We start from the raw sequence: 26,396 nt of genomic DNA, 5'->3' as shown, positions 1-26,396 counted from the left end.
TTTTGGAAGTGTACTTTGCATTTTCTGGGATACTTGACGTAATGTCAGCAAGGTATTTGTCTTTTTCCAACGTGTATTTAAACAGCTTGGCAAAAAGCCCTGCAGCTATGCAATCCTCCTCATTGTCAAATGTTTCCCGATTTCCACGTAGTGGAAGCTCATTGACTGCTAAAAATGTCACAACACCTGCCACGCTTTTTATGTAATATAGATTATTTTCTATCTGTTGGGGGCCGAGTAAACATGCTACGGTATCCCCTGACACCTGTCGGCGGCGAAATTCTGCCCACACGGTTGAGGCTTGTAAATGAGCCTGGCTACAAGCATGTTTTTGAAGACCGCGGTCGCATTCTAATGCTGCTTTCCAGTTTCTAAAACCCCTCAAAACGAAAGTATCCTTCTCGGAGAAAGCAACACCAAATACTCAAGCATGCGAAAACAAAAGCATGCGTCGCTCTCTACAGAATATTCAAGCCACGGTCATTACTGATACCAAGCGGCCAAAAAACATCTCGTTTGGGGATATGATTTCAGAGCCAGCTGATGAGGATTTGCCTTATTTAAATCATTTGGGACAGAATTGCTGCATTTTTGTGCAAGTGTAATTGTTTGTGACACCATCCGAAGATGCTGTTGAACTTGACCCAACTATTTCCCGACCTCATTGCCGCAAATGGAAGAGGTGGTAGCTGCATCCTGGTGAGCAAAAGTGCTTTTCTTTTATCCTTTCGGAATAAGAAATCTGTGCATGTTGTGCTTTGTTTAAGGTAAGTGTTTTGTAATATGTTCACTGACGGTTAAAACAACAGTATCATTATTAATATTGCTTTGTAATTCAGCACGTTTGTTAACGGCAAAGGTAGCAAGGTGAATGAGGCTAAGTCTATTGTTTCGACAGCCTACACTTAAAAAAAAAAAAAAAAGAAAAAAAGAAAAAGAAAATCTGGAACTGAATTGAACATTGCAACAATTTTGTGATTGGTTGTTATGAGGGGTGGGGCCAGGGTGGGCCTGCCCATCACTACAAGCTGGAGGCACCAGCTCGAGAGAGATGCATGCGGCCGCATTGCATGTGTCTATGTTTGTTTTAAGTTACTTTATATCATTAAAGTTTATGTTGACTGTTCAGCCGGTTCCCGCCTCCTCCTTGCCCATCCCGAACCTGTTACAGTGGTGCCGAAACCCGGGAAGGAGGAGGGATGCGCTGTCACGGAGTCCTCGCCACTTCCATCCGCCAAAGGAGGAGCCGCTGCCATCCGCCATGGGAGTAGCGAGCTGGCGTCCGCCAGAAGGCGGAGGAGTGGTTGATGACCGGGTGACTACGCATCTGGGAGCCGGTGAACAAGTTTTTCTCTCTCTCTCTGTCGCTCCACCTCGCTCTTTCCCTCTCACCTTTCCCTCCCCTTGTCTCTCCCAGGGCTCCAGAAATGCGGGGAAGACCTGCCGGCAGGCACGGCCATAAAGGCAATGCCCCCCCCTCCAGGAAGGGGAGTCATGCCGGGGGTTTCCCCGGCCTGAGTGGGGTGATGCAGGAGTGTGACGAGGAGGGCGGGGCCAGGCCATGAAGACACAAGGCCGGCCCCGAATCTGGGAGGTGGATAAAGATGAGCTGGAGGTGCCAGTTCGAGAGAGATGCACACGGACGTGTTGCATGCGTGTCTGTGTTTGTTTTAAGTTCATTTATATCATTAAAGTTTATGTTGACTGTTCAGCCGGTTCCCGCCTCCTCCTTGCCCATCCTGAACCTGTTACAAACCACTAAATAGAAGGGTTGACAAACAATGACAAATTGAACGTTTGTGAAATGCTGACAGCTGAACCAGACATTGCTAAGTTTGGATGAAAGGCCTAAAACAGTTCAGTCAGAGAGCTTTCAACACTCTTCAAACCAGATGCCACTGGATTTCGCAAAACTTCTCTAATTTGTTAATATTGCTCAACAATTTGCATTTTTTAAAGAGAAGCTCTTTTTTTTTTTTTTTTTAGCCTCTATTTCATTAGTGCATTTTTTAACTAGAGATGAAGAACACAATGTGACAGACTCCACTCACTGAGCACTGAAGCACTAAACAGTCTTTAGGTAAAGAAATATGGACAGGTATGACTGACTAATCATTGTCAATGGATAGAAATAAATGAGAAGAAACAGATCTTCAAAAGCTCAGAGCATGAGGAGGGACCACCCCTCGGTTTTCAACCACAGCAGTGGAAATGGCACGTAGGTTCTTGAAGACCTGCTTGGATGTCCCTGATCTGAGGAACTTGATTTCCTGCAGTACTCTCTCATGGGCCTAAAGGAAAGAAAACGTGGATTAATGCTTGAAGATGACTATGAGTAGGAGAGATGGATAAACACTGACCTCAGTACACCAGGTTTCACACAGCATCTGTGTGGGTAGCATGCTGGGTAGAAGAGTGACCTTGGCTAAGTGACCTGGATGCTCTGAGAGAAGACACAAACACAAAGCATCATATCATGAAAATATAATCCCTAACCCTAACTATGAGCAATAATGAAAGCAAGTACCACTTAATACATTTATGTAACTTACCTGGACAAAACTACAACCATGCGTACAGATCAATGGAACAGTCTGCAACTCGCTTCATAACAAACTGTCCATCTTGAAAGACACGCATATAGGACACTCAGTCAGTATGAGTAAAGTTCAAGCCACAAGATCAAATGGCTAACCTACATTTTTCTCTGGTCATTGTCAATCAAAACACTGAGCTGAGCGGACACTTGCAATAAGGACAATAGGTAAGGTGGCCAATATTAAACAGCACAGCGGAAACTATTTAGACTTAAACATACAAAATTGGCACAACCACTATTTGAAATAAATACCTTCACACTAACACAGTAACTGTTATGCAGTCCAAAAAGATCTACAACAAAACACAAACACATCACTAACCAATTATTCTCTTTCCAAGTTTTAGAAGAAGCTCTTCAATAACAGCTCCAAACAGCTCAATGGCTTTCAATTAATCGCTTATATCAGCAGAAGCAAAGGGCACATCAATGTACACATGCAGACACTTCGGTTGCGTCGCATCATAAACACATCGTTTTTAGGACACTGTGTCAAGTTTGAAACTTAGAAAAGGTCTTAAGACTCCAGAGTTGCGCTCCAGCCACCTGTGTGTGAACGCATGCGCACTCTTGCATGAACGCGTCCTCATCTTGTGCTGTATGCTGTCGGTAAGTGTGGTTTGTTGCCTGTAGCTGCAGTTGTACTTACCGTCCCTTGCTGACTGAGACTGGTTATAAACACATTATTTGTTGCAGAACTAATCGGACTGAATTATGGGTTAAATCAACAATTCTAATTGTAAATATTGTAAATTTTCATCACTTTTTGACTTTAGTTCAGTCTCACCAGTTCTCCACTTGGGTTAAGCTCTGGATGAACTGTTCCTTGCAGAGTCAGTCCTGTCCCCATGCCTGCCTTCCTGCAAGAGACAGAGAGATAAACAAAGAGAGGTAAGGACCAGGTTTTAACAAGCTGATGCAAAATAAATGAGACTGCAAAACAAAGAACTGTCTTGTAAGATTGCTATTTATGGATGTAAAGATATGAAGGTCTAACCTCTCGGCATGTTTAGTTATTTCCCCCGTCAACATCACAGCATTACCAAAAGGGTTCTTTAGAGCTTTCTGCAAGCTCTTCAGCTGGTTGCCTGCATACTATAAAATGTGACACATTTAGAAATACAATTCAAATACATCAAGTGTGTTTGCATGAAACCATTTGCCTCTCTTACACTTCTTCACCTGTTTTGCATTGACAAACACCAAGACCAATTTGTGGCAGTGCCAAATGTCAATAACCACATGTGCAATGAGCTTTAAGTGGTTTTGCATTACAGGAAGCTGTAGAGCAGGCATTTGTGTTCTCAGCACTGTGTGCTCTCCCTATTTACCTGGAATCCGTTGAGCACTACGAAGAGTCGCAGGATGTCATTGGTACCCTCAAAAATTCGGAAGATTCTCAAGTCCCTCATTATCCTTTCCATACCAGCATCCTGCATCAACAGCATGTAAATAACAGAGAATGTAAAACTGTCATATAAAATAAACTACTAGACACTGAATGACAAGACAAAAAGACTTTCATTTTAATCAACAAATAATACATACACCGATCAGCCATGACATTAAAATCACCTGACTAATATTGTGAGGTCCCCCTTGTGCCACCAAAACAGCGCCAACCCGCATCTCAGAATTGCATTCTGAGATGATATTCTTCTCACCGCAATTGTACGGAGCAGTTATCCAAGTTACCGTAGACTTCATCAGTTCAAACCAGTCTGGCCATTATCAGTTGACCTCTCTCATCAACAAGGCATTTCTGTCCACAGAACTGCCGCTCACTGGAAGTTTTTTGTTTTTGGCACCATATGGAGTAAATTCCAGAGACTGTTGTGCGTGAAAATCCCAGGAGATCAGCAGTTACAGAAATACTCAAACCAGTCTGTCTGGCACCAACAATATAAAGAGCAAGAGCAAAATCTGTACATTATTCCAAACTTTGGCCGCCAGTGTGTGTATATACTAATATACTAATATATTTTTGAAATGATGAAGACTTGGCTCTGTTACAATGATCCATTTTTAAATATATATATATATATACACACACACACACGTACATACACATATATGTACATATGTATATATATATATATATATACTGTCTATGTGTGCGTGTGTGTGTGTGTATATATATATATATATTTAAAAATGGATCATTGTAACAGAGCCAAGTCTTCATCATTTCAAAAATAAGGAAAGAATAAGACATTTCTCAAACATTACATTAATCTGCCAATTAATTATTTATCAGCCTTTTCCACCAGCACAGATATAATTTTGGCAAAATCCTCTGTCAGTCGAACTCTAATTTGATAAACAGCCAACACAATGATAACTGTACAGTATATCAGCCCGAGAAACATGTAAGGAGCTGGGTTTTGGGGAGACGTGGTTCTGATCTGACTGATCAATCACCCACAAAAGAGATACAGAGGAAAAGGTACTGCTGAAACTCTTCTCTGGAAATCAGCTCAATAGCTCATCTTAATCAGCGGCTAGTGGATAACATCTGCATCTGCACATTCAGCATGTTTTTAAGAACCTCAAGTTCAAGAAAAGCAGATCTTTTTGATGAACAATTACTTTACGCCAATTTCATAGTGGCACGTCAGTAGCATCCTAACTGACACGAGATAAACAAAACATAGCCACAATGTCAATGTTCAGACCATGACCTACATTCAACAAATGCCAACTTAAGCTGCATATGGTTTTGTGGACCAAAATAGTGTAAAAGGTTAGCACAGTCATGTGTTCCTTCACTAACCAAGCACATTGCTGCAGAGGTCTTTCTTTGCAAGACACCTCCAATTTTTCCGCCACCCCTGGGACAGAACATTTAAGTTTTGAGAGGGCCAATTGCCCACACAGTAGGTGTTTCTGAATTTTCACACTTTGAGTCACAATGCAGACACTGTTTAACAACTATAGGGCAAAGATTCTGCCACACAATATTTTGGCAACACAACGGCAAGTTTAGATTTCCATCTTGGCATACTGTAGCCTGTACAGTACCTACTGTAAAAAAGCTCACAACAACATGACAGAATACAATTTTAAAAGCCAGCCACAGTATGATTAATATTGAAGACACACACTGACCTTCATGAAGCCCATTCCTCCCATTATCTGAATACATTCATCTGTCACCAACCAAGCTGCTTCCTAGAGGAGAACCCAGCAAAATGGTGAATTTATGCAAAGTATTTTAATTTATCTATTAAGTGTTTTATCCTTGGCATACTTTATACCATATAAATGAAATAAACACCAAAAGTTCTGGCACACTGATATTTGATTTATCCTTCTAGTCTTAATGGGTTGTAAATTGATGGCAATATGTTGAACACTTACAGAAGCAAATATTTTACTGATGGCCGCCTCAATCTAGAACTCTGTGGCTCCGCTGTCCAAGTTCCCACTTACCATGTAAGCCATGGACTGAGTGCCATGGGAAAATAAAAGAAGGGGGGGATACCACATTATGAAACTGTAAAGCACAAAACTGATTCATGTAATGGAAAACAGACATGAACAAGACAACAGACAAGAAAAGCTAAATAAGCCTGTGTATTTTTAGACTCTTTGCCCACATGTGACCCATTCAGATCACTTAGAAATTGTGGGGAGTTTCCACTTCCTCCAAGACAGAAGTAAGACATTCATGATCTCAGTTCTGTAAGTGTGCAGAACTCAAACACTGATATTTGCAAAGGCCATAAGGTCTGTGTAGGTCATGTAAAGCACGATGACCTAGCATCAATATTTAGAAAACCTACTTCAATGCAAGCTACTTGGATATAAGTCATTTCTTATTTGTATTTTGTAAACTTTTTTAAAACTATGTTATTTAAAAAGCTGTATTTCCTTGAGCACTGACACTGACATGAGTTGGAGCAATTTTAGCATGAGTTTGTGAAAAAAAGAGTTACTCATGAAAATTGATCAGCAGGAGAATGGAGAGGTTCACAATGTTAGTTACAATAACAGGATCACTTTTACAAGAGGGAAAGTTAAATAACTAAGACTAAGACACAGCAGTAAGTAAGCTCACCTCTGACACATACTGAAGCATGACCATGCTGGCCACCTTTTCCTGAATGGTACATAGTTATGGATCTGGTTCCCAAATTGTGTCTGGCTAGCCGCATGGTGCAAGAGAAAGGAGATGATGCAGAGAGACTGTATTTAGCTAATTGGTGAAATCATCCAAAAAACTTAGAGTAATACAACTGTCATGAGTAATACAATTTTCCTTGATATTTTGACATATAAGAGGTCATTTTACTATAAAACATACTTTAAATTTCAGAATTCAAAACTTAATCTCCAATGCATTAAAAGCATTTATTGAAACCAAGCTGCAAAAACGGCTCATTTTCTACTTCTGGAACTTCCGTAAAGTGGGGGCCAATTTTTGGAGCGTTTAAAAGCAGAAATGTGAAGCTTTTAATTTTATAAAAGCACTTACTTTAATTCTTCTGTTAAACTCATGTATTATTTGAGCTGTAAAGTTGTTCAAACATTGGTTGTATGATTTTAGGTTTTGTTGACATTACATCGTCATGGCAACGAAGATGTAAAATTGGCTATAACTTTATGCAGGAAAGGTTTGTAAGTGATATTATCATACTAAAATCATGTTTACATGCATATTGTTGATGTTTTGTGGCTAAACATTTGAAACAGTGAGCATTTTAACCAAAAAATTGGACCCCATTCACTTCATTGTAAGTTCCTCACTGTCACCAAGATTTGTGTTTTTTTTTTTTTTTTTTTTTTAAATGATGGATGAGTCCAAATAAATTTTTGTGGTAATCAATATTATGCTACAAATGCTGTCGATTGAGCAGAACTTGTATTGAACCCGGAACATTCCTTTAATTCATGTCCGCCTCTAAAACTATTTGTAATTATTTTTGTATATAAAAATGCTCTACACAGATGTCTTTGACCGTTGTCATGTATCTCATGCCGCTTTTAAAAGATGCAATGTCAAGTTACAACTCTGAAAAGGAGACATTATTTTCTTTCATTCAGCTGCTCTGCCTCACTGTTTTGAGCACAAATGCATCCTGGATGCCTTCTTGCACCCATCTGCACTATTTTTAATAGTTTATGTATATAAACATGCGCTAGATGGACGTTTTTGACCATTTGGATATGTTTCCAGTGATCTGTGCCTCAGTGCATTGTGATGCTGAATGTGTGTATGTCTAGTAGGGCTGGGCATTATGTAAAAAATATTTTTGCGATAATTGCTTTAAAAAAATTGCGGTATCAGATTAAATTGTCAACCCCCCTTCTGAGGGTCGGTGAATATTTTTACTTTATTGATTTTTCTTAAAAACTGTATTCATTTATTGAAACACAAAAAACGTAGACATTTCTAAATTAAAAATGCAATTTAAACAAAACAATAAAAGCAATTAAAATAACGAAGTGATCAAAAAATCTTATACACCCACCTAACAGTTTTCAGATGAATGAAAAAGAGAAAAAAGAGTGATAACTCTTTACATGCGCCTGTTCCACGAGACAGGCTCGCGCTGCACGCCTCTGAACAAACAACGAATCAGACACGGACATCTGAATATTTGTAAGATATCATCGATATACTATTACATCATCCTTATGCCCAGCCCCGACGTCTAGTTCATCATTGCTATGGACTATGTATGTGTGTTTTTTGGGGGCTCATATGAGCACTTGAGATGAACAGTTTAATATATTCGGATGCGATGTGTTGGATGTGCGTTGTGTGTAAACCCTGAAATTTAGTTGTATAATGTTGTGGAGCTTGTTCATTCTCATTTATACATACAGTATATTATATAAAATCAAACAACATCAAGGTAAGGTTTCCAGTACATGCATTCCTAAAACCTTACTTAGACCTAAGTGCTTCCTTTTTTATGACTTGACACTTTCCTAGCTGATGCACCTGCTACACTTGTTGGATCTGGCCTGAAAACAAACTCAATAAACAAAAGTAGTAACTGAAGACTCATGAGAATGTAACAGTGAATAAGGACTATATATGGTTTCCGCTTTATAAATTTCCTTATCTGAGACGGATACACACTTAGAAATGCACAGACGATTGTGGTAAGTGAGAGCACCAAGGATGTTGAGAAATCTCCTCCCTCAGCGAGAACTGCTGTAGCCCACAATCACTCAACATCAGCATAACAAGCCCATTTCACAACATGACAGTATATGTCTATGAATGCAGCAGCACTCCTTACAGTTTAATGTATATTACTAAAAGGGATCAAAGTGTTACATCTGAGGCAGAACTGCATTTTCTTTTAGCAGAAGTGAGTAGTTTTGCCTATCAGACTCTAAGAAGATGTATGCAAACTGTGATAAACTGCTTCTTCAAAGAAAAAGAAAAAACAGGTGGCATAAATTCACAGAGGTGCAGAGTATGCCAGCGCTAGCTGAGATGCAGCAAAGCATGGAGAAAGTGCAATGCTTGCTGAGGAATTTCCCTGCATATTAAGTAGAGGAAGTGAGGATGATATGGGTCGAAGAGGGGGGAGGATGTGGCCTTACTTTGGCGCTCATAAAACAGCATGCTAGACAAACTAGGGGAAAGAAGAGGAAACGAAATAGAGAGAAAAACTCTCTTCAGCATTACATGCTGACAAACATCTACCAAACAGAAGGCACACCTGCTCACATGCACTCTAACACACATAGAGTACACACCACTTTGGCAATGACGCCCGTCATGGTTCCAAAGAGGGCAGAAGCCATCCCAAAACACCCGTTGTTGAGGATGTTCATGGCCACTCCACCTCCCACATCTCCAAGCACACAGTCCGCAGTGACATGCACATTCTCGAAATACACCTCTGCTGTGTTGGACGTTTTAATGCCCATTTTTTCTCAGGAGGACCACTGAGAGAGACCAAAAAAAAGAGATGTAGAAAAAAGAAGCCAAAAGTCAGCAATGTCAGCTCAAACATTACTGATCAGATGCATGATTAGAAGCATGTGTTTGAGAAAAACGAAGCACTAACTGTGACTCCTCCAAAGCTCCTCTCCATAATGACCGCAGTGATTTTGTCCTTTATCTCTCCGGTTTTCTCATCTTTCACAGGAGTCTTTGCAAACACAGTGAAGATTTCTCCATTTCTCCAAGGCCTCCATTACTAAGAGAGAGTAGGCAAAGTGCTTTATTATTATTAGAACTTGCTTATACTGTATATACACATACACATAACATAAATGTGTGTGAGGTTCAAAAGTCCACTTTCTATTTTTTACTATTGGCAATCCGCACAATTACAGGGACTGTCTTCCTTTTTCTCTTAATTGAGAAAAGACCTGTGTAATTGTGACATTTTCAGATCTTTTGCAAAAATGTATATCAAATTTAGATGATGAAATGTGATAATTGTTTAATTGTCACAGTATAGTTTATAGGCTTTTTATTTTTACTAATGTTATTCATTATTTAGGGGCTTTAAATATTTCCATAATATTGCCAAATATTGTGTTTAATATAGTAGATATCTTGTTGCATGTTTCTTCTTTTTTCTTTGAAGTGCTGAATGAAGAACAGACTCAGTTGCTCTTAGAGCTGGTTGGACCATGCAGTAAGTTTTTTGAGGCAAGTTGAATTCACATTTTCTTTAGGTTACTTTATTTGGCACCATTTTTATTCACTTGAATATTTGAAAATGTCCAGACTGCATATAATTGAAAATCCATACAATTACAGTAACTATAACATTATTTTCTCCCTTCATCTTCTTTCCATTGTGTGCATGTGCCTGTGTGGGTTTCCAAGAAGTGAATGACCACATGAAGAATGATGCTCTGGGGAAGGTGGAGGACCACACCATGCACCTATTTTGCATATTTCTAATTTAATTGTTTGTTTTTCAATACAATAATATCATCAATATAACAATTTGTGTGAAAAAGTTTAATGAAAACATTTACATACATTACAGAATTCTGTAATATTTGGTATGTCCCTCTTTTGCTTTAATGACAGCTTGTACTCCACAAGCAAAATCTCATGATTAGAGGTCGACCAATAGTGGATTTTGCTGATACCGATAACTAAGGTGGTGGAAAAGACAGATAACCGATCAAGTTTTTAAAATCAATTTATAGAAATGTAAAAAAATATAAGTAACACGGTTTAAAATGGGCAAGGAGGAGGCAGGAACCAGCTGAACAGTCAAAGTAAAATTTAATTTAAACAAAGACACAAACACAAATACACACACAGCAGCTGCATGCATGAAATTCTGAATGATCGAACTCTGAACTCCTATTGGATGAAACACATGACAGTACGCGTCCCTCAGCCATGACGTCATCAAGAGTATAAAAACCTTTTTCTAAGCTTTGCTTCCAGCGACAGTATGAGCCGCGTCTAGATGCAGCTCTGCTGCTCCCAGGTGTATCATCGTTGCCCAAGGAAGTAACGTATGTACCTGAATTTATAATCCCATATAATCTCCTTCTCGCTGGACGAGCTGAGATTTCTCTGTGTTCCACCGAGCACGCTAACAGATCCGAAGGAGACCGCTGAGAAATCCTTCTCTCGAACTGCCGCATCTGGCCACATTTATCCCTCTCCTTGGCTGATTAGCCAGATTGGGTGCATGCGTAGTCACTGCCCAGCCCCGCCCTCCTCCTCATCACACTCCTCCCTCCTTTGCCTCAGGTTCCCCAGCATGGGGGGGTGGGGCGTTGCCCTACTGGCTGCGCCTGCCGGAAGGCTTTTCCCCACCACTCTAGTGCTGGGGAGGGGGACAAGGGGAGGAGAAAAAAAAAAAGAGGAGAGGGAAAGGGCAAGGTGGAGCAACAGTGAGAGAGAAAGAGGAGAGAGAGAAAAAAAATATTGCTCGCCGGTTCCCAGACACGCTGTCGCCTGGTCCTCGACCACTCCTCCACCCTCTGGCGGACAATAGCTGCTCCTCCCTAGGCAGACAGGAGCGTGTCATCTGACCCTGGCGGCCGGTAGCGAACCCCTCCGCCTCTGGAAGCGGCTCCACCACTCCAGGCTGCCAGCAGCGAGCCCCTCCTTCCCTTGCAGCTGCTCCTTTGGGCGGACTGCAGTGCCAAGGACTCCACAATAGCACATCCCTCCTCCTTCCAGGGTTTCGGGACCAATGTAACAAGTTTTAAAATGGGCAAGGAGGAGGCAGGAACCGGCTGAACAGTCAAAGTAATATTTAATTTAAACAAAAAAATACAAACACAAATAAACACACAGCAGCTGCGTGTGGCTCTCTCTCTCTTGAACTGCCACATCCGGCCGCATTTATCCCTCTCCTCGGCTGATTAGCACGAATGGGGCGGGGCGTGTGTAGTCACGGCTCATTATTCTTTCCTTACTATGACAGGCACAGAAACAGAGGCAGCAAGACTCTAAAATGAGTAAAATCCCAGATGCTGTTTGCTGTGCAAAAAAATTAAAAAAAATTAAAAAAAAAAAAAAAAACATTAAGATTTGGTACATAGCATGGGATTTTAACAATAAACAAGCCTGAAACACACTTATTTTGAGACTCTTATTTTGAAATGGAGACTTGGCCACAGCAAGCTTTTTATAGCCTATAGGAGGCAGTGGTGGCTCAGTGGTTAAGGTTCTGGGTTACTGATCAGAAGGTCGGGGGTTCAAGCCCCAGCACTGCCAAGATGCTCCTTAGGACCCTTGAGCAAGGCCCTTGACCCTGGCCCTTGACCCTATCTGCTCCATGGGTTCTGTATCATGGCTGACCCTGCACTCTGACCCCAGCTTAGCTGGGATATGTGGGAAAAAAAGAATTTCACTGTATATGTGCAAATGTATAATGTGTGATAAATAAAAATTATAATTATAAAATTATTAATTATTATAATTAATTATAGAACTTATTCACGCTAGCAGAATCTTTGATTTTTAATGGAAAGACAATGAGGCTGTGAGGGATAGACTTCCCATCTCTTCAATGGCATGAACAGTATAAAGCTGTATAAAGCTCCTAGATCAAATCTGATTTTCCCAACTCATGTTGTCTGAAGTTTTTTGTTAACTGTGTTGAGCGCTTTGTTCAGGAGCGGGTTTGGTTATTAGCAATAAATAATAATTTTCAAAGATAATTATTAAAATCAATAGAATGCTGATTAGAATCAACATTAGCTTTTTAATCCTTTAAATCAAAAATCAAAGATAACTATCAATTATCAAGTTCAATAGAATATTAATTATTATCAAAGATAATTATCAATTATTAAAATCAATAGAACATTGATTAGAATTAACATTAGCTTATTAATCCTTCAAATCAACAATCATCAAAGATAACTATCAATTATCAAAATCAATAGAATATTAATAAGTATTAATATCGCCGGGGCACCACCCTGGAATCAGGGACTAATAACCAGACAGTATCAGTCTCAATATAGGATTGTTTTCTTAGGAAAGTCGACATCCCGAGAACATCAACATTCGAAAGGTAAACAATGAAGGCTTGAATCCGAGCACTGACATCCCCTGCCAGCCACTGACACATGTGAATGCAGTTCTGTGAAACACTTCTCTTTAAAGTATAACAAAGTTTATTGATGCAGAAATATCAATTAATAATCAATACAATGCAGTCGATAAACTTCCGACTTCCAACTACAAACTAAACAGTAACATGAATAGATATGGTAACAAATATGCCTATAATTCATGAGAGGATTGTGTGTATGTGTGTGTGGAGGGGGAGAGAAGGAGGGTACATGGCTCTCATGGAGAGTACGTTATGCGAGGTTTCCGGCTAGAGAATGTGGCTGCGAATGTGGGCAGAGAGATTGGTTAATGGCGTCTGCCCGTTTAACACGTGTCTCTGCTGGTACGATAACTTAGGGACAAAGCGGGCTCTATCGCCAAGTTATCTGCTCGCCAAATGTGTGTGCGGGTATGTTTTTGAGGGGTCGTGTGTGTGAGGTTAATACGAGAGAGAGAGAGAGAACAGAGTGACGGCACTGAAGCCGGTTTTAGCAATCGCGGGAGAGAAGGCAACCGTTATTTTGTCACTCAGAGATGCAGTGAACGGCTCGTAATCCATCTGCCGTGGTCGTTGGTTCTTTAATGGATAAACTCAGTGTGCTGGTCTCACCAGCGATGGCGGAAATGGCGGCTGATTCTCGGTAGGTTGGTGGAGAAATCAGCGAAGTCGACTCAGTTGAAGAGGGAAGACAAATCTTCTTTCTTCACTTCTGCAGGCAAAGGGATAAGACAAGGATTTCTCAGCGGTCTCCTTCGGATCTGTTAGAGTGCTCGGTGGAACACAGAGAAATCTCAGCTCGTCCAGCGAGAAGGAGATTATATGGGATTATAAATCCAGGTACACAAGTTACTTCCTTGGGCAACGAGGCTACACCTGGGAGCAGCACAGCTGCATCTAGACGCAGCTCATACTGTCGCTGGAAGCAAAGCTTAGAAAGATCTCTGAGGTTTTTATACTCTTGATGATGTCATTGCTGAGGGACGCGTTCTGTCATGCGTTTCATCCAATAGGAGTTGAAAGTTCGATCCTTCAGAATTTCACACATAGGTGTAAAGGCTTCATGGGATCTGTGGTCTGTTTTGGACTCTCTTTGTTTGATTTTGGCACCGTTGTTTTTATCAGGCTTTGAGTGTTCTTATAGGCCGCAGTCAGGCTTTATGACTTTATGTAGGCCTGCCTCTGTCTCCTATTTGTGTACATGAAGCCCAACAACTGAACGTACTTGGACAGATATTTTATCAATGTTTTGTCCGCGGAATGATCCAAAAACACTTTAAGATGCAGTAGAGCCCATTGAAGAGACTGTAAGTCTATCCTTCACAGCCTCGTTGTCATTCCCATTAAAAATCAAAGATGGTGCTAGAGTGAATAAGGTCTATACTGTATATTCACCAGATGAAGATTTCCATTTCGATTCAGTTCACTCGGCATTGCTGTAAGCACAATGGGGAGTGTGCTTCTACACAACCTTGTTGAAACTCTTATACAATCATGCCAATCCTCTGATTGGCAATGGTGTCTGAGCCCCGCCCCTGTAGGCGTGCAGTCGGCCTATATAAGTGGGCTTTCAGTCACCATTTCTTCCAAATTTTCTTCCTTCAAGACTGCGAACTTTGTCTTGGAACTCTTTCTGCTTCGGCATCGATATACACTTACAGCGGACAGAACTTCTCAGCAAGATATGAACAGGACAACTCGTCGCCTGTGCTCAGCGCCTGCACCGAGAGGCTTTCCACTCCCCTGTGTGTTCTGGTAAAGAGTTCTCCACATCACCGTCAAAGACACTCTCGGTGAACGGGTTCTTCACTTCAAACGCTCGTCGCTGACCAACGTGGCACTTCAGCGAATCTCCTACCTAAAAAGCTGCTTGTGTGATACGCATCTTTTTAAAGATGTCATTCCGCAAGTGTTCCCTATGTGAACAGCACATCCCACTGCTTTATGAGCAAGAGAGTTGTGTTCACTGCATGGGCCGTACCCACACACAAGGAGCTCTCATGGAGACAGACTTCCCTCACTCCGAGGGCATGAATCTCCGGACGTTGCATTGCAATCCAGGATTGACCTTGTTCTGAGGTAAGTTCCAGCCTCTCATGCCCTCCCACCTGGCTCTTCTGTGTTAAGTCCTGAGGGACCACATGAGGTGGCACGGCAGGGCAGTGAGGTTGAGCTGGAAGAATAAGTGGAGGATCTTGTGCCGGCGCAAGCCCTGCGAGCCCACCGAACTTCCAATCTAACATCCTCGCCTGTGCAATATGCGCGTGATGAGCTCCAGCCCTCTATTGGAGCGCACGGTCTCATTACGTTTGCCAAATCTGATGATGGGGATGATGCGGTGTCACTCACAGCTTCAGGTGAGTGGTACACGGAGGATGCTGCCGCCCCTTCCCCCAGCGAAGGTGAAGAACGTGCACACGCAACAGACAAGGAGCTTCTTCATGTCCTTGCGAGAACAGTTGAAGAGCTCGGTCTTCAGTTTATTCAGGTACTCTTCACGCATTCAGGACGGAGGTGCTGCCATCCTTACTAAAGTGGACCACGCAGAGGAAAAAGGCTACTCAAAGTTCCCCCGGTGGAACAGGCGGTCGCAGCTCACCTCTGCCATAATACTGCCATGGGATGGAAATCCCACCCCTCCAAGCAGTGTCAATTGACGATTGCACTGGCTGGAAGAGCTTATACAGCAGCAGGCCAAGCTGGTTCAGCAGTCCACAGCATGTTGGTGCTCCAGATTTTTCAAGTTAAGCTCCTTAAACAAATGGATGAGCAAGGCCCCAATCCAGGGCTGTTCAAAGAGCTCTGCACCACTACAGATTTGGCGCTGCAAGCCACAAAATCTACCACTCAGGCCATCGGCAAAGCAATGAGCAACCTGGTGGTTCTGGACTGGTATATTTGGCAAACTCTCATGGAGGTGCGTGATGCAGAGAAAGCCGCCCTCCTTGACACCCCGGTGTCACCCGACGGTCTCTTTGGCAACGCTGTGGAAGGCTTTTCAGAGTGCTTCATTACGGTGCAAAAACAGTCTCCAGTGATTTAACACTTTCTGCCAAAGAGAAGTAGCACTTCCCCTTTCCCGGCACGTTCCCGATCTAATTCCAGTCAGCGCCGACAAAGAAGCCTCACTGTACAGCCAAAAGCTACTACTGAGCCATCTGTGAAGCCACACAAACCATGGCCCAAGCTTAAGCACCCGCCATCTCAGCACAAAAAACGTGCTGATGGAAAACCTCCGGCCGGGCAGCAGACATGTTCCTGACATACCCAGCCCCGTGAAGAGGAGCCCAGAGCTCACCGTTATTCATGGCCCAGAGCCAAAGGCTTGATTTGAGGCACACAGTGTTTCTCCCCTCTTCCCCAATACTGTTCATCGGGAACAGGACATTGTTCAAAATGTTGTTTCTGTGTGTATTACTCAAACAAAGATTGTTCTCACAAAAGAGAAAAAAGCGCCCATTGTACAAACACGTGACGCTCACACATTCTCTAAAAAAGGGCCATTTCCTCTTCATGTATCATACACCCCACACATTATGCTCAACCGCTTTCCTATGGCAAGCGACGCTCTATCTCTTTTAACGAGTGAATCAATAAGCCCGCTATCCTGCTGTGCAAACGCATGGCGAGCCCTTACGGGCGCATCAGACTGGGTGTTAAAAAACAATCGTGCAGGGTTATAGGATTCAGTTTGTAAACCGGGCACCTCGCTTCACCTGCGTTTTTTTAATCTGTGGTCCAACCACAGGATGCACCGGTGTTGCGCGCAGATATTCTCAGTCTCCTCACAAAAAATGCAATAGAGACTGTCCCAGACTGCGGCACACACAGCGGGGTTTACAGCCGTTACTTTCTCGTCCTGAAGAAAGACGGCGGGCTCTGGCCCATTCTAGATCTGAGACGCTTGAATCGCACGCTCGCGAAGCACCCATTCAAAATGTTAACTCAGAAACAGATCTTATCGCACATCCATCCTCAGGACTGGTTTGCATCAATAGATCTGAAGGACGCCTACTTTCATGTAGCAGTTGCACCATGCCACAGACAGTTTTTGAGATTCATGTTCGAGGGAACTGCAGAACAATTCAAAGTCATTCTTTTCGGTCTGTCTCTGGCTCCCCACACGTTCATGAAATGTATCGATGCGGTGCTCGCCCCATTAAAAATAAATGGTGTGCGTGTTTTGAATTACCTCGAAGATTGGTTATTACTAGCCCAATCAGAGGCACTACTGAGCAAACACAGAGACTTGCTGCTTTGCCATTTGAAAAATCTGGGTCTGAATGTCAACTGGGCAAAAAGAAACACTTTTCCCCAGCCAGCAAATCTCCTTTTTAGGAGTTTGTTTAGACTCCGTGAGCATGCGCGAACCTCATGAACAAGCACATACAGACCATTCTTTGGTGTCTGTCTCAGTTCACACTGGGGAAAACATTGCCACAGAAGTCATTTTAGAGAATGCAGGGGTTTATGGCAGCAGCATCCACCATCATACCATTAGGTCTGTCACACATGAGACCTCTCCAGTACTAGCTCAAGCGACACGTTCCACATCGCGCCTGGAGCCTCGGGCGCATGCGCAATGCGCTGACTCACCCCTGTCTGTCTGCTCTAGCACCATAGACAGTGCCGACCTTCAACCAACAGGGTGTTATGCTGGGTCAAATTTTTAGAAGAAAAGTGGTGAGAACAGATGCATCCAACACAGGTTGGGGTGTGGTGTGCGATGGACACCTGACTTTCGGCACCTGGACAGGTGCAAAATGGGAGTGGCACCTTAACCGCCTAGAACTACTGGCTGTATTTCTAGCTTTGACAGCTTTTCATTCCGACATTGTGAATCACCACGTTCTGATTCATTCAACAGTAGTGGCGTAAATAAATCGCCAAGGCGGACTCCAATCGCCACAATTAATGAGCATGACACAACGCCTCCTCCAATGGAGCGGGCGTCATCTCCTCTTATTGCATGCGACATGTTCCGATTTGGGAAATATTCAGCAAAGCGGAAGTCGAGTTATTCGCCTCCATGGAGAACGGCCACTGTCCCCTTTGGTACTCCATGTCCTAAGCCCCGCTGGGCATGAACACGCTGGCTCACAAATGGCCATAAAGTATGCGTTTCCCCCGGTGTGCCTCCTACATTCTGTCATCAGCAAAGTCCAAGTGGACACAGAAACAGTTGTTAATTGCGCCAAAATGGCCCAATCAGTCCTGGTTTCCGGAGATGATGGAAATACTAGACAGCCTTCCATGGGAAATACCGTTGAGGAGAGACCTTCTCTCTCAAGCACAAGGCACGATTTGGCATCCCCAGCCAGAGCTGTGGAACCTACACGTGTGGCCTCTGAATGGAGCACGTCGGACGAGCCAGAACTGGCTCAGTCAATAATGAACACCATTTTACAGTCTAGAGCACTGTCCACGAGATACCTCTATGCACTTAAATGGCGCATGTTTGCAAATTGGTGCTCCTCACGTGGTAAAGATCCGGTGAATTGCCCCATAGCTGAGATTTCGACATTCCTTCAAGAGTGGCTGGACGCTGGTCTTCCCCCTCAACGCTCAAGTTTTATGTAGCGACTATCTCAGCATACCACGCCCTGGAGGCTGGCTCGTTGATAGGCAAACATAATCTAGTCATAAATTTCCTTAGGGGAGCAAGGCGTTTGACCCCCCTCACCCTGCTATGGTGCCGAATTGGGGCTTAAATCTGGGGCTAAAGGCACTCACAAAATCCCCGTTCGAGCCATTGGAATCTGTTGAGCTGCAGGTACTTTCAGTAAAGATGAAATGGGCATGGCACTTCAACCACCTAGAACTACTGGCTGTATTTCTAGCTTTGATAGCTTTTCATTCCAACATTGTGAATCACCACGTTCTGATTCATTCGGACAACAAAACAGTAGTGGCGTACATAAATCGCCAGGGCAGACTCCAATCGCATTTACATAATAAAAATATGTATTGAAATTAGGATATAAATCTGGATGAATATTGTCCATGATGAAAGATTTAGATACAGCAAATCCCAACAAGGTGTGAGATTCATTTCACTTCGAGAGGCTGCTGTTATACTATAGAACAAAACCATTCTTACTGTAGACTCCTCCAATGGAGTAATAAAAAACAAACTATGAGCAACTATCGGCATAGATTTTTGCCAATAATCCGATAGTTCCAAAAGGCAACTATCAGCACAGATTAATTGGTAAAACCGATATATCGGTCTGCCTCTACTCAAGATCCATGATATTCCAGCCTGATTTCAGAATGTTACAAAGAGCATCTTGTTTGCTTCAATGGAAGCAAGAAGATCTGACCTTTGGTACAAAAGAGTTCATATGGTAAAAGCAAGAAATCCACATTTACATGACATTTGAAATAATCGCATTATTCTCTGCTTTTGATGTCAAATCATGAAGAGGCTTGTGCTCAATTGGATAAGCCTCTAAGAATGCCGGTTAAGGTGTTATCATGCCACGCAAAATCACCATAATGGGCATAAAGCTACCCTTGTCAACCGGTTTATTCCTACGCCATTTATGACAGCAGCCTCTCGAAGTGAAATAAAGGAATGCCGTTTATTGCGTTTACATGACCACATGCGTTGTCAGCTTATTAAGCATAATCATGCGGGAACGTGCATGTAAACATGCTGAATGTCACATATTTGCTTATTTGATTAGTTACCTAGAAATAGTGCAGAATCTTAAATCTTAAGTTTATGTAATTTATCCATTTTTTATTTTCTGGTTTAAAATAGATTTGAATCCCAGTTTTCAATGTGAACTCAGACTTCTGAACCATTCAGACTTTTGTATTACAGTTTTTTTTTTTGTTTTTTTTTTACGTGAATGGTGTTTGACCTGTCAATGCCAATGTGTTGCTATGGGGATGCTAAGGTGTTCTAAATGTTTTCTAGCATGTTGCTATGGGGTTGCTAAGGTGTTCTGGGTGGTTGCTAGTTGCTTCCTTACTTGCCCTATTCAGAAGAACCCAATTCTCTATGATATTCTAGTCCCTAAATATAGCTCGGGATCCTCATTCAATTTAAATCTACAAGGCCTGAAATTCATTTCTGGAAGAAATGGGGGGAATTACACCCTTTATTCCTATATAGTGGGAGGGAGGTGGAGAAAAAACCTATAATACCAAAACATCTGACATTCTAGAACAAAATCTCATGGGGGGTTGTTTCTCGCAAATCAATTGAGGTATATTCAAATTGAACAATTTTAAAGTGCTCCTCCCTTCAGTAACTTGTTTCCCAGCAAGACATGATGCAATCATGTGCTGACTTACATTGTTGTTCTTGGCAGATGCTTTTAACAATTATTTAAACAGGTAGTTAAGAGTACAAGTCAATATTCACCTGTGAAAAAATGGCCCGTGTAAAGTTGACAAAAAGTATTGAACATGGCAAATGATGAAATCCTGAGAGAGGGGATCTTATTTCTAAACCCAGTTATGATGTAGTACAGTATCTATTCCAGTGGGGACCCACAGCACTGCACATTTTGGATGTCACCCAGTTCGGGTTGTGGAGCCTCTACTACATGAAACAAATTATCCAAAATGTGCAGTACCCCAGGACCCCCAGGACTGGAATTGAAAACGACTGATGTAGTATACTTAAAGATAGATAACAATATGTATATAAAAAGATACATGATAATGACAATATGTCATTTTGGATATCTATGTATATTAGATATGAATATTATTACATACTTATATTATTAAAATTGACTTTCAAAACACAAGGCAGAGAAAATGCCTGTATGTCAGATGGAAGTCTCCATTATGCTGTGCAATGTGACTTGGAAAAAGTTTGTCTAGTTTCAAAGGGGGTTGTGACCAAGAAAAATTGAGAACCACTAAAGTTTATATAGGTTTCACCCAGTGGTCCATCTTCATCAGAACTTCAGGCACTGGTCTAGGGTATTTCTGCCCATTTTATCATCTGCCAAGAGAAAACCCAAAAGTCTGATTGCTCTCTTATTTCAGGTATTATTTAAGTCCATAGCACAAACAGTATGGGACAAGTTAATAATAGTGAGGCTTGCCAAGCACCATTAATCACGCCATTATGACATAATGAGTCTATCGTTTCTCCGAATTACATCTGTATTAAAATATTTACCTATTGATACAGTTTGTAACTATGAGTTGCAAGCACTAAAATGCACAGTGAAGGTTCTTGTGTGTTCCTATACTTCAATGAGGAACATACATTACATGAACAATTACAGATATCTTTGATACAGAAATTATGTTGTCATACCAAGATATGAGAACACCTTACTCACATACAAAAAGCCGCACTGTACAGAAACACTTCTGAATGACTGTACAACTGGAGGAGGGAGGCAATTAATAGTATGATGACATAATTTAGAACTTTTCATCATTTAACAAGGGTGTTTAAGTCTAGCTTGGAATCTCATTTATAAGCATATTTCTTCCCCCCATAGGTGTTTCATTTGGAACAATAGAAATATTTTATTTAAGTCTCTGTTTTACGATCACTGGTTCAGTAACAGATTGTTTCTTTTAAGTCAGCTGTTTAATAATGTAGGACTTTTATTGAGGTATACAGAATTTCTCTCGAAATGTAATATACCTGTTACTCCTAAAGAATTTGCTACAGTTATGGGAGCTATTCCATCTGGTATTTGTATGCTTTTTAAAAAATGGAACCTCTCACTTGTGTCAACAGCCTCCTTTCCTGAACCAGCTGATATCCCTATCGGTAAGATCTTTTTTTCTGAAACTAAAAGGGAGAAACCATAAAACAAGAGCCTTATTTCTTGAGAACATTATTTCTGCCCCACCCACAATTTCTTATTGGAATAACCTACTTGAAAATGTAAATTTGGAAAAAAAATCTGGTCCCTAGAGCAAAGATTTTTTTCTTACTAATAAAGTAAAATACATTTCATTTAAACTTATCCATAAGTTTGACCCAGTAAAACAATTAAATAAAAAATTTAGAACTGATATAGATGCCAAGTGTTCCTTTTGCCAAACTTCTTATCACGTATCTTATCACATGGCTTGTTGAGCGTGTTACCGTGGAGACCCAGCGTGTGTGGAGGCTTCATGCTATTCTCTGCGGCATCCATGCACACCTCACCACGCGCCTCACTGAGAGCGAGAACCACATTATAGTGACCACAAGGAGGTTAACCCAACATGACTCTACCCAGCCTAGCAACCGGGCCAATTGGTTGCTTAGGAAGCCTGACTGGAGTCACTCAGCACACCCTGGTTTCGAACTTGCGACTCCAGGTGTGATAGTCAGCATCTTTACTCGCTGAGCTACCCAGGCCCCCCCTTCAATGCATTTTCAAATATTATCTTTGGGTATTTTTTGTCAGATCCTACAAAAGATAGTGCTTGCTCTGTTATACATTTAATGTATGTTTTACATAAATAAATGTTACGTTTTCGAACACTAAACCTATTTTCTCTGTTTTCTTAAGAAATTAAACTTTATCTGAACACAATATCACTCACTATTAACAAAAAAGGTAGTAGAACAATCAAAATTTCCACTGATTTTCAACTATTTACCTTAATTGTTGTATATTTTTCCTTTTATGCCCTCTTACCTTCTTATGTTTTTATTTCCTTTTTCTTTTTTTAATATATAGTGTTTTATTTGTTTTGTTCAGTGTTCTATAATGTTCCTTGTTCCATTTAACTGTTTCTCTCAATTGACTTGTCAACCAACTGTAAGTTTTACCTTTCTGTAATGTCTAAGATCATTGTGTGTACTTGTAAAATATGTAACAATTTATAATAAAGGGATATTTTAAAAAAGGGTGTTTAAGTGTACATGGATGGATCGACCTGTGATATGTTTAGTGGGGATGCCCCCTGGTGGCCAAAAATGCTGTGGACATTGTAACAAAGACATTGCCAATGTGCATTGCTGTTTGTGTGTATATTTGCTTAAGTTATCAAACCTATCCAACCTTACTCACCAGAGGCAAGCTTTGGAAGGTACTTCTCTTTATGCTGGGGGTTACTAAACAGCAGGATGCCCTTGAATCCTATGGACTGATGGGCACTAAGAGTGATGCCCACACCCTGGTCATGCAAGCCCACAATCTCCACCAGCCTGGCATACTGCAAACAGGAGAGAATAGTCATTTCAGAAATCTGAAATCTGTACCACTGTTTCTCCTTCTCTACCCATCTCATAACCAATGAGGCTTAATGCTTGGATTGAGGCTCTTCCATTCTGATTCTCTTCCATTCTGCTCTCAATCTTCTCTTCTGTGCCGTTGGCCTGTTCATTTTCCTATATCTCACCTGTGTGTTGGTGAGTCCTACCCCACCAAGCTCTGCAGGAACCTGCAGACCAAAAGCTCCCATCTCCTTCAGGCCTTCCATGGTCATGGCCTCCAGAGCGTCATTCTTCATGCAGGATCTGTGAGACTCTTTGTGTATTGAAAAAACGAAACAAAACAATACTAAGTTAATCAAATGGCCAATAAATTCTAGAATGGCAGAGTAAACATGTGTCACGAGGATCATATTTCACAAGAAAGAAAAAAAACATTGAGCTTTGGTAGGAGTCTTAAAGGGATAGTTCACCCAAAAACAAAAATTCTCTCATCATTTACTCACCCTCATGTCATTCAAGATGCGTATGAACTTTCTACTGCTGAACACAAAATAAGATTTTTAGAAGAGTATTTCAGCTCTGTGGGTCCATACAATACAAGTCAACAGGGTCCAAAACTTTGAAGCTCAAAAAGCACATAAAGACAGCATAAAAGTAATCCATAAGACTCCAGTGGTTAAATCCATGTCTTCAGAAGCGAAATGATAGGTGTGGGTGAGAAACAGATCAATATTTAAGTCCTTTTTTTTTTTTTTACTAAAAATTCTCCTCCTCGCCCAGTAACTGGCGATATGCACATGGAATGTGAATCACCGAGAACACAAGAAGAACTCTTAGGAGAGAAGTGCACTTTTTGAAAGTGTAGATTTATAGTAAAAAAGGAATTAAATATTTATCTGTTTCTCACCCACACCTATCATATCAAAGTTCTGGTCACCATTCACTTGCATTGTGAGGACAGAGCTGAGATATTTTTCTGAAAATCTTCATTTGTGTTCAGCAGAAGAAAGACAGTCATACACATCTGGGATGGCATGACGGTGAGTAAATGAGATAATTGTAATTTTTGGGTGAACTATTCCTTTAAATTAATGTAACGGGTTCAATACCAAGTTAAACTCAATCAATAGCATTTGTAGCATAATGTTGATTACCACAAAAAAAAAAAATTTCAACGCCATTTCAACCATCGTTTATTTAAAATCAAGCAAAAAAGGTGGTTACAGTAAGGCAATGTCAGTGAACAGGGCAATCCATGTATGGACTGTTTCAAATGTATAGTCACAAGTCACAAAATGTAAACATTATACATATTACCATGATTTTAGTATAAGAATCACTTGCTGACCTTATCTTTGTAAAGTTATATCCAATATTACAATTTTATTGTCATGACGATGTAATGCCAGTAAACCCTGTAAACGCACCAACTCCACTAAATCCCTGCTTTTATCTAACATTATGTTTACATGTATAATGTTTTCATCTTGTGGCAATTCTTTTGAATTATTTTTGTGGTAATCAACAGAAGCCACAAATGCTGTCAATTGAGCTTAACTTGTTTTGAACCTGGAACATTCCTTTAAGGTTTGTCTTTGCAACAGGCAGGCTAAATAGTGTGTCTGTCCAACACTGAGGAAGCAACAGTTACGTACCACACTGATGACCTTCTTATCCACCTTCAACTACAGTCTTGTCCAGCACAGCCTTGGTAAAGAAGAACAAGCCATCAGTTTGTTTCTAGATCTAGTCTGGAAACAGTTGGTTTTCTCCATCAAAAACTTAAAATTATTCTCAGCTTTTCAATATTCAACAACTTATGATATAGGCTAATTTTCCTATGGGGTTTCATAATGGGGTTTTGAACTTGTGTAAAATAAAATCTGTGGTAAACATTACTTGTTGATACATGGATGTTTTGCTTTTCAACATAAATTACACACAGACATACCTCAAACTGGAATTTTGAAGCCGCTGTGTTTTTTAGAAAAGTATGTGATTCAATACGGCTTCAAAATTCACATTTGAGAAATGACTATGTGTAATTTATGTTGTAGAACAAAACATCCATGTATCATCAAGTAATGTTTACCTCAGACCTTATTTTACTCATAAGTTCACAAACCCTATTATAAAAACCCATAGGAAACTATAGAGGGAACCCATGGCAAATACTCCTTCGGGTTTTTGGACTACAATCTGAAGAGCTTTATTAGTCTTCATGACAAGATATTGTAAAATTATTCACAAAATTAATGATTTCACACTTGCATTTGGTATAGTCAGGCTCTTTTCAATTTGGAGGCCACGGTGCTCACAATGGGTACACATAATGCAACACTGTTTTCATGGTTTGACACTGTGACTGAAAAGAGCTGCCAAGCAGAGCAGAGAGTGCTGACAAGGATCACATAACCTTCTAACTCTTTTCCTCTCTTCATACAAAACATACTAACCAGCATGATACTGAATCAGTCATAATGGTATTTAATTTTTTCATTGCCCTCTCTAAAAACGTACTCTTAATAGGATAGTTCACCAAAAAATGAAAATTGTTTAATCATTTACTCACCCTCATTCCATCCCACATGTGTATGTCTTTCTTTCTTCTGCTGAACACAAAGATTTTTAGAAGAACATTTCAGCTCTGTAGGTGCAAGTGAATGGTGACCAGAAATGTTAAGCTCAAAAAAGCACATAAAAGTAATCCATAAGACTCCATTGGTTAAATCTTTATCTTCAGAAGTGACATTAGGTGTGGGTGAGAAACAGACCAATACTGAAGTCCTTTTTTACTATAAATCTACACCTTTGACCAGTCCCAACCTGGCGATATGCATGAAGAATACAAATCACACAAAAACAAACAACAACAACAAAAGAAGGTGGAAGTAACAGTTGAGATTTATAGTAAAAAAGGACTTAAATATTGATCCTTTTTACCCACACCTATCATATCAATTCTGAAGACATGGATTTAACCACTGAAGTCGTATGGATTACTTTTATGTTGCTCTTATGTGGATATTGGAGCTTCGAAGTTCTAGTCACCATTCACTTGCACTGTATGGACCTACAGAGCTGAAATATTCTTTTAAAAATCTTTGTTTGTGTTCTGCAGAAGAAAGAAAGTCATTCACAT

At 40.9% G+C, this 26,396-nt stretch overlaps 1 pseudogene; it reads right to left on the bottom strand.

Moving 5' to 3' along the window:
• Positions 1-418: 418 nt before the first annotated feature.
• Positions 419-26,396, bottom strand: part of LOC127416048 (very long-chain specific acyl-CoA dehydrogenase, mitochondrial-like) — a 28,889-nt pseudogene continuing 2,911 nt past the window's right edge.

This window comes from Myxocyprinus asiaticus, chromosome 1, assembly GCF_019703515.2.
Source record: "Myxocyprinus asiaticus isolate MX2 ecotype Aquarium Trade chromosome 1, UBuf_Myxa_2, whole genome shotgun sequence".
Classification (NCBI taxonomy): domain Eukaryota; kingdom Metazoa; phylum Chordata; class Actinopteri; order Cypriniformes; family Catostomidae; genus Myxocyprinus; species Myxocyprinus asiaticus.
Note: the sequence above shows the minus strand (reverse complement) of the source record. Positions and strands in the feature narration are given on the sequence as shown.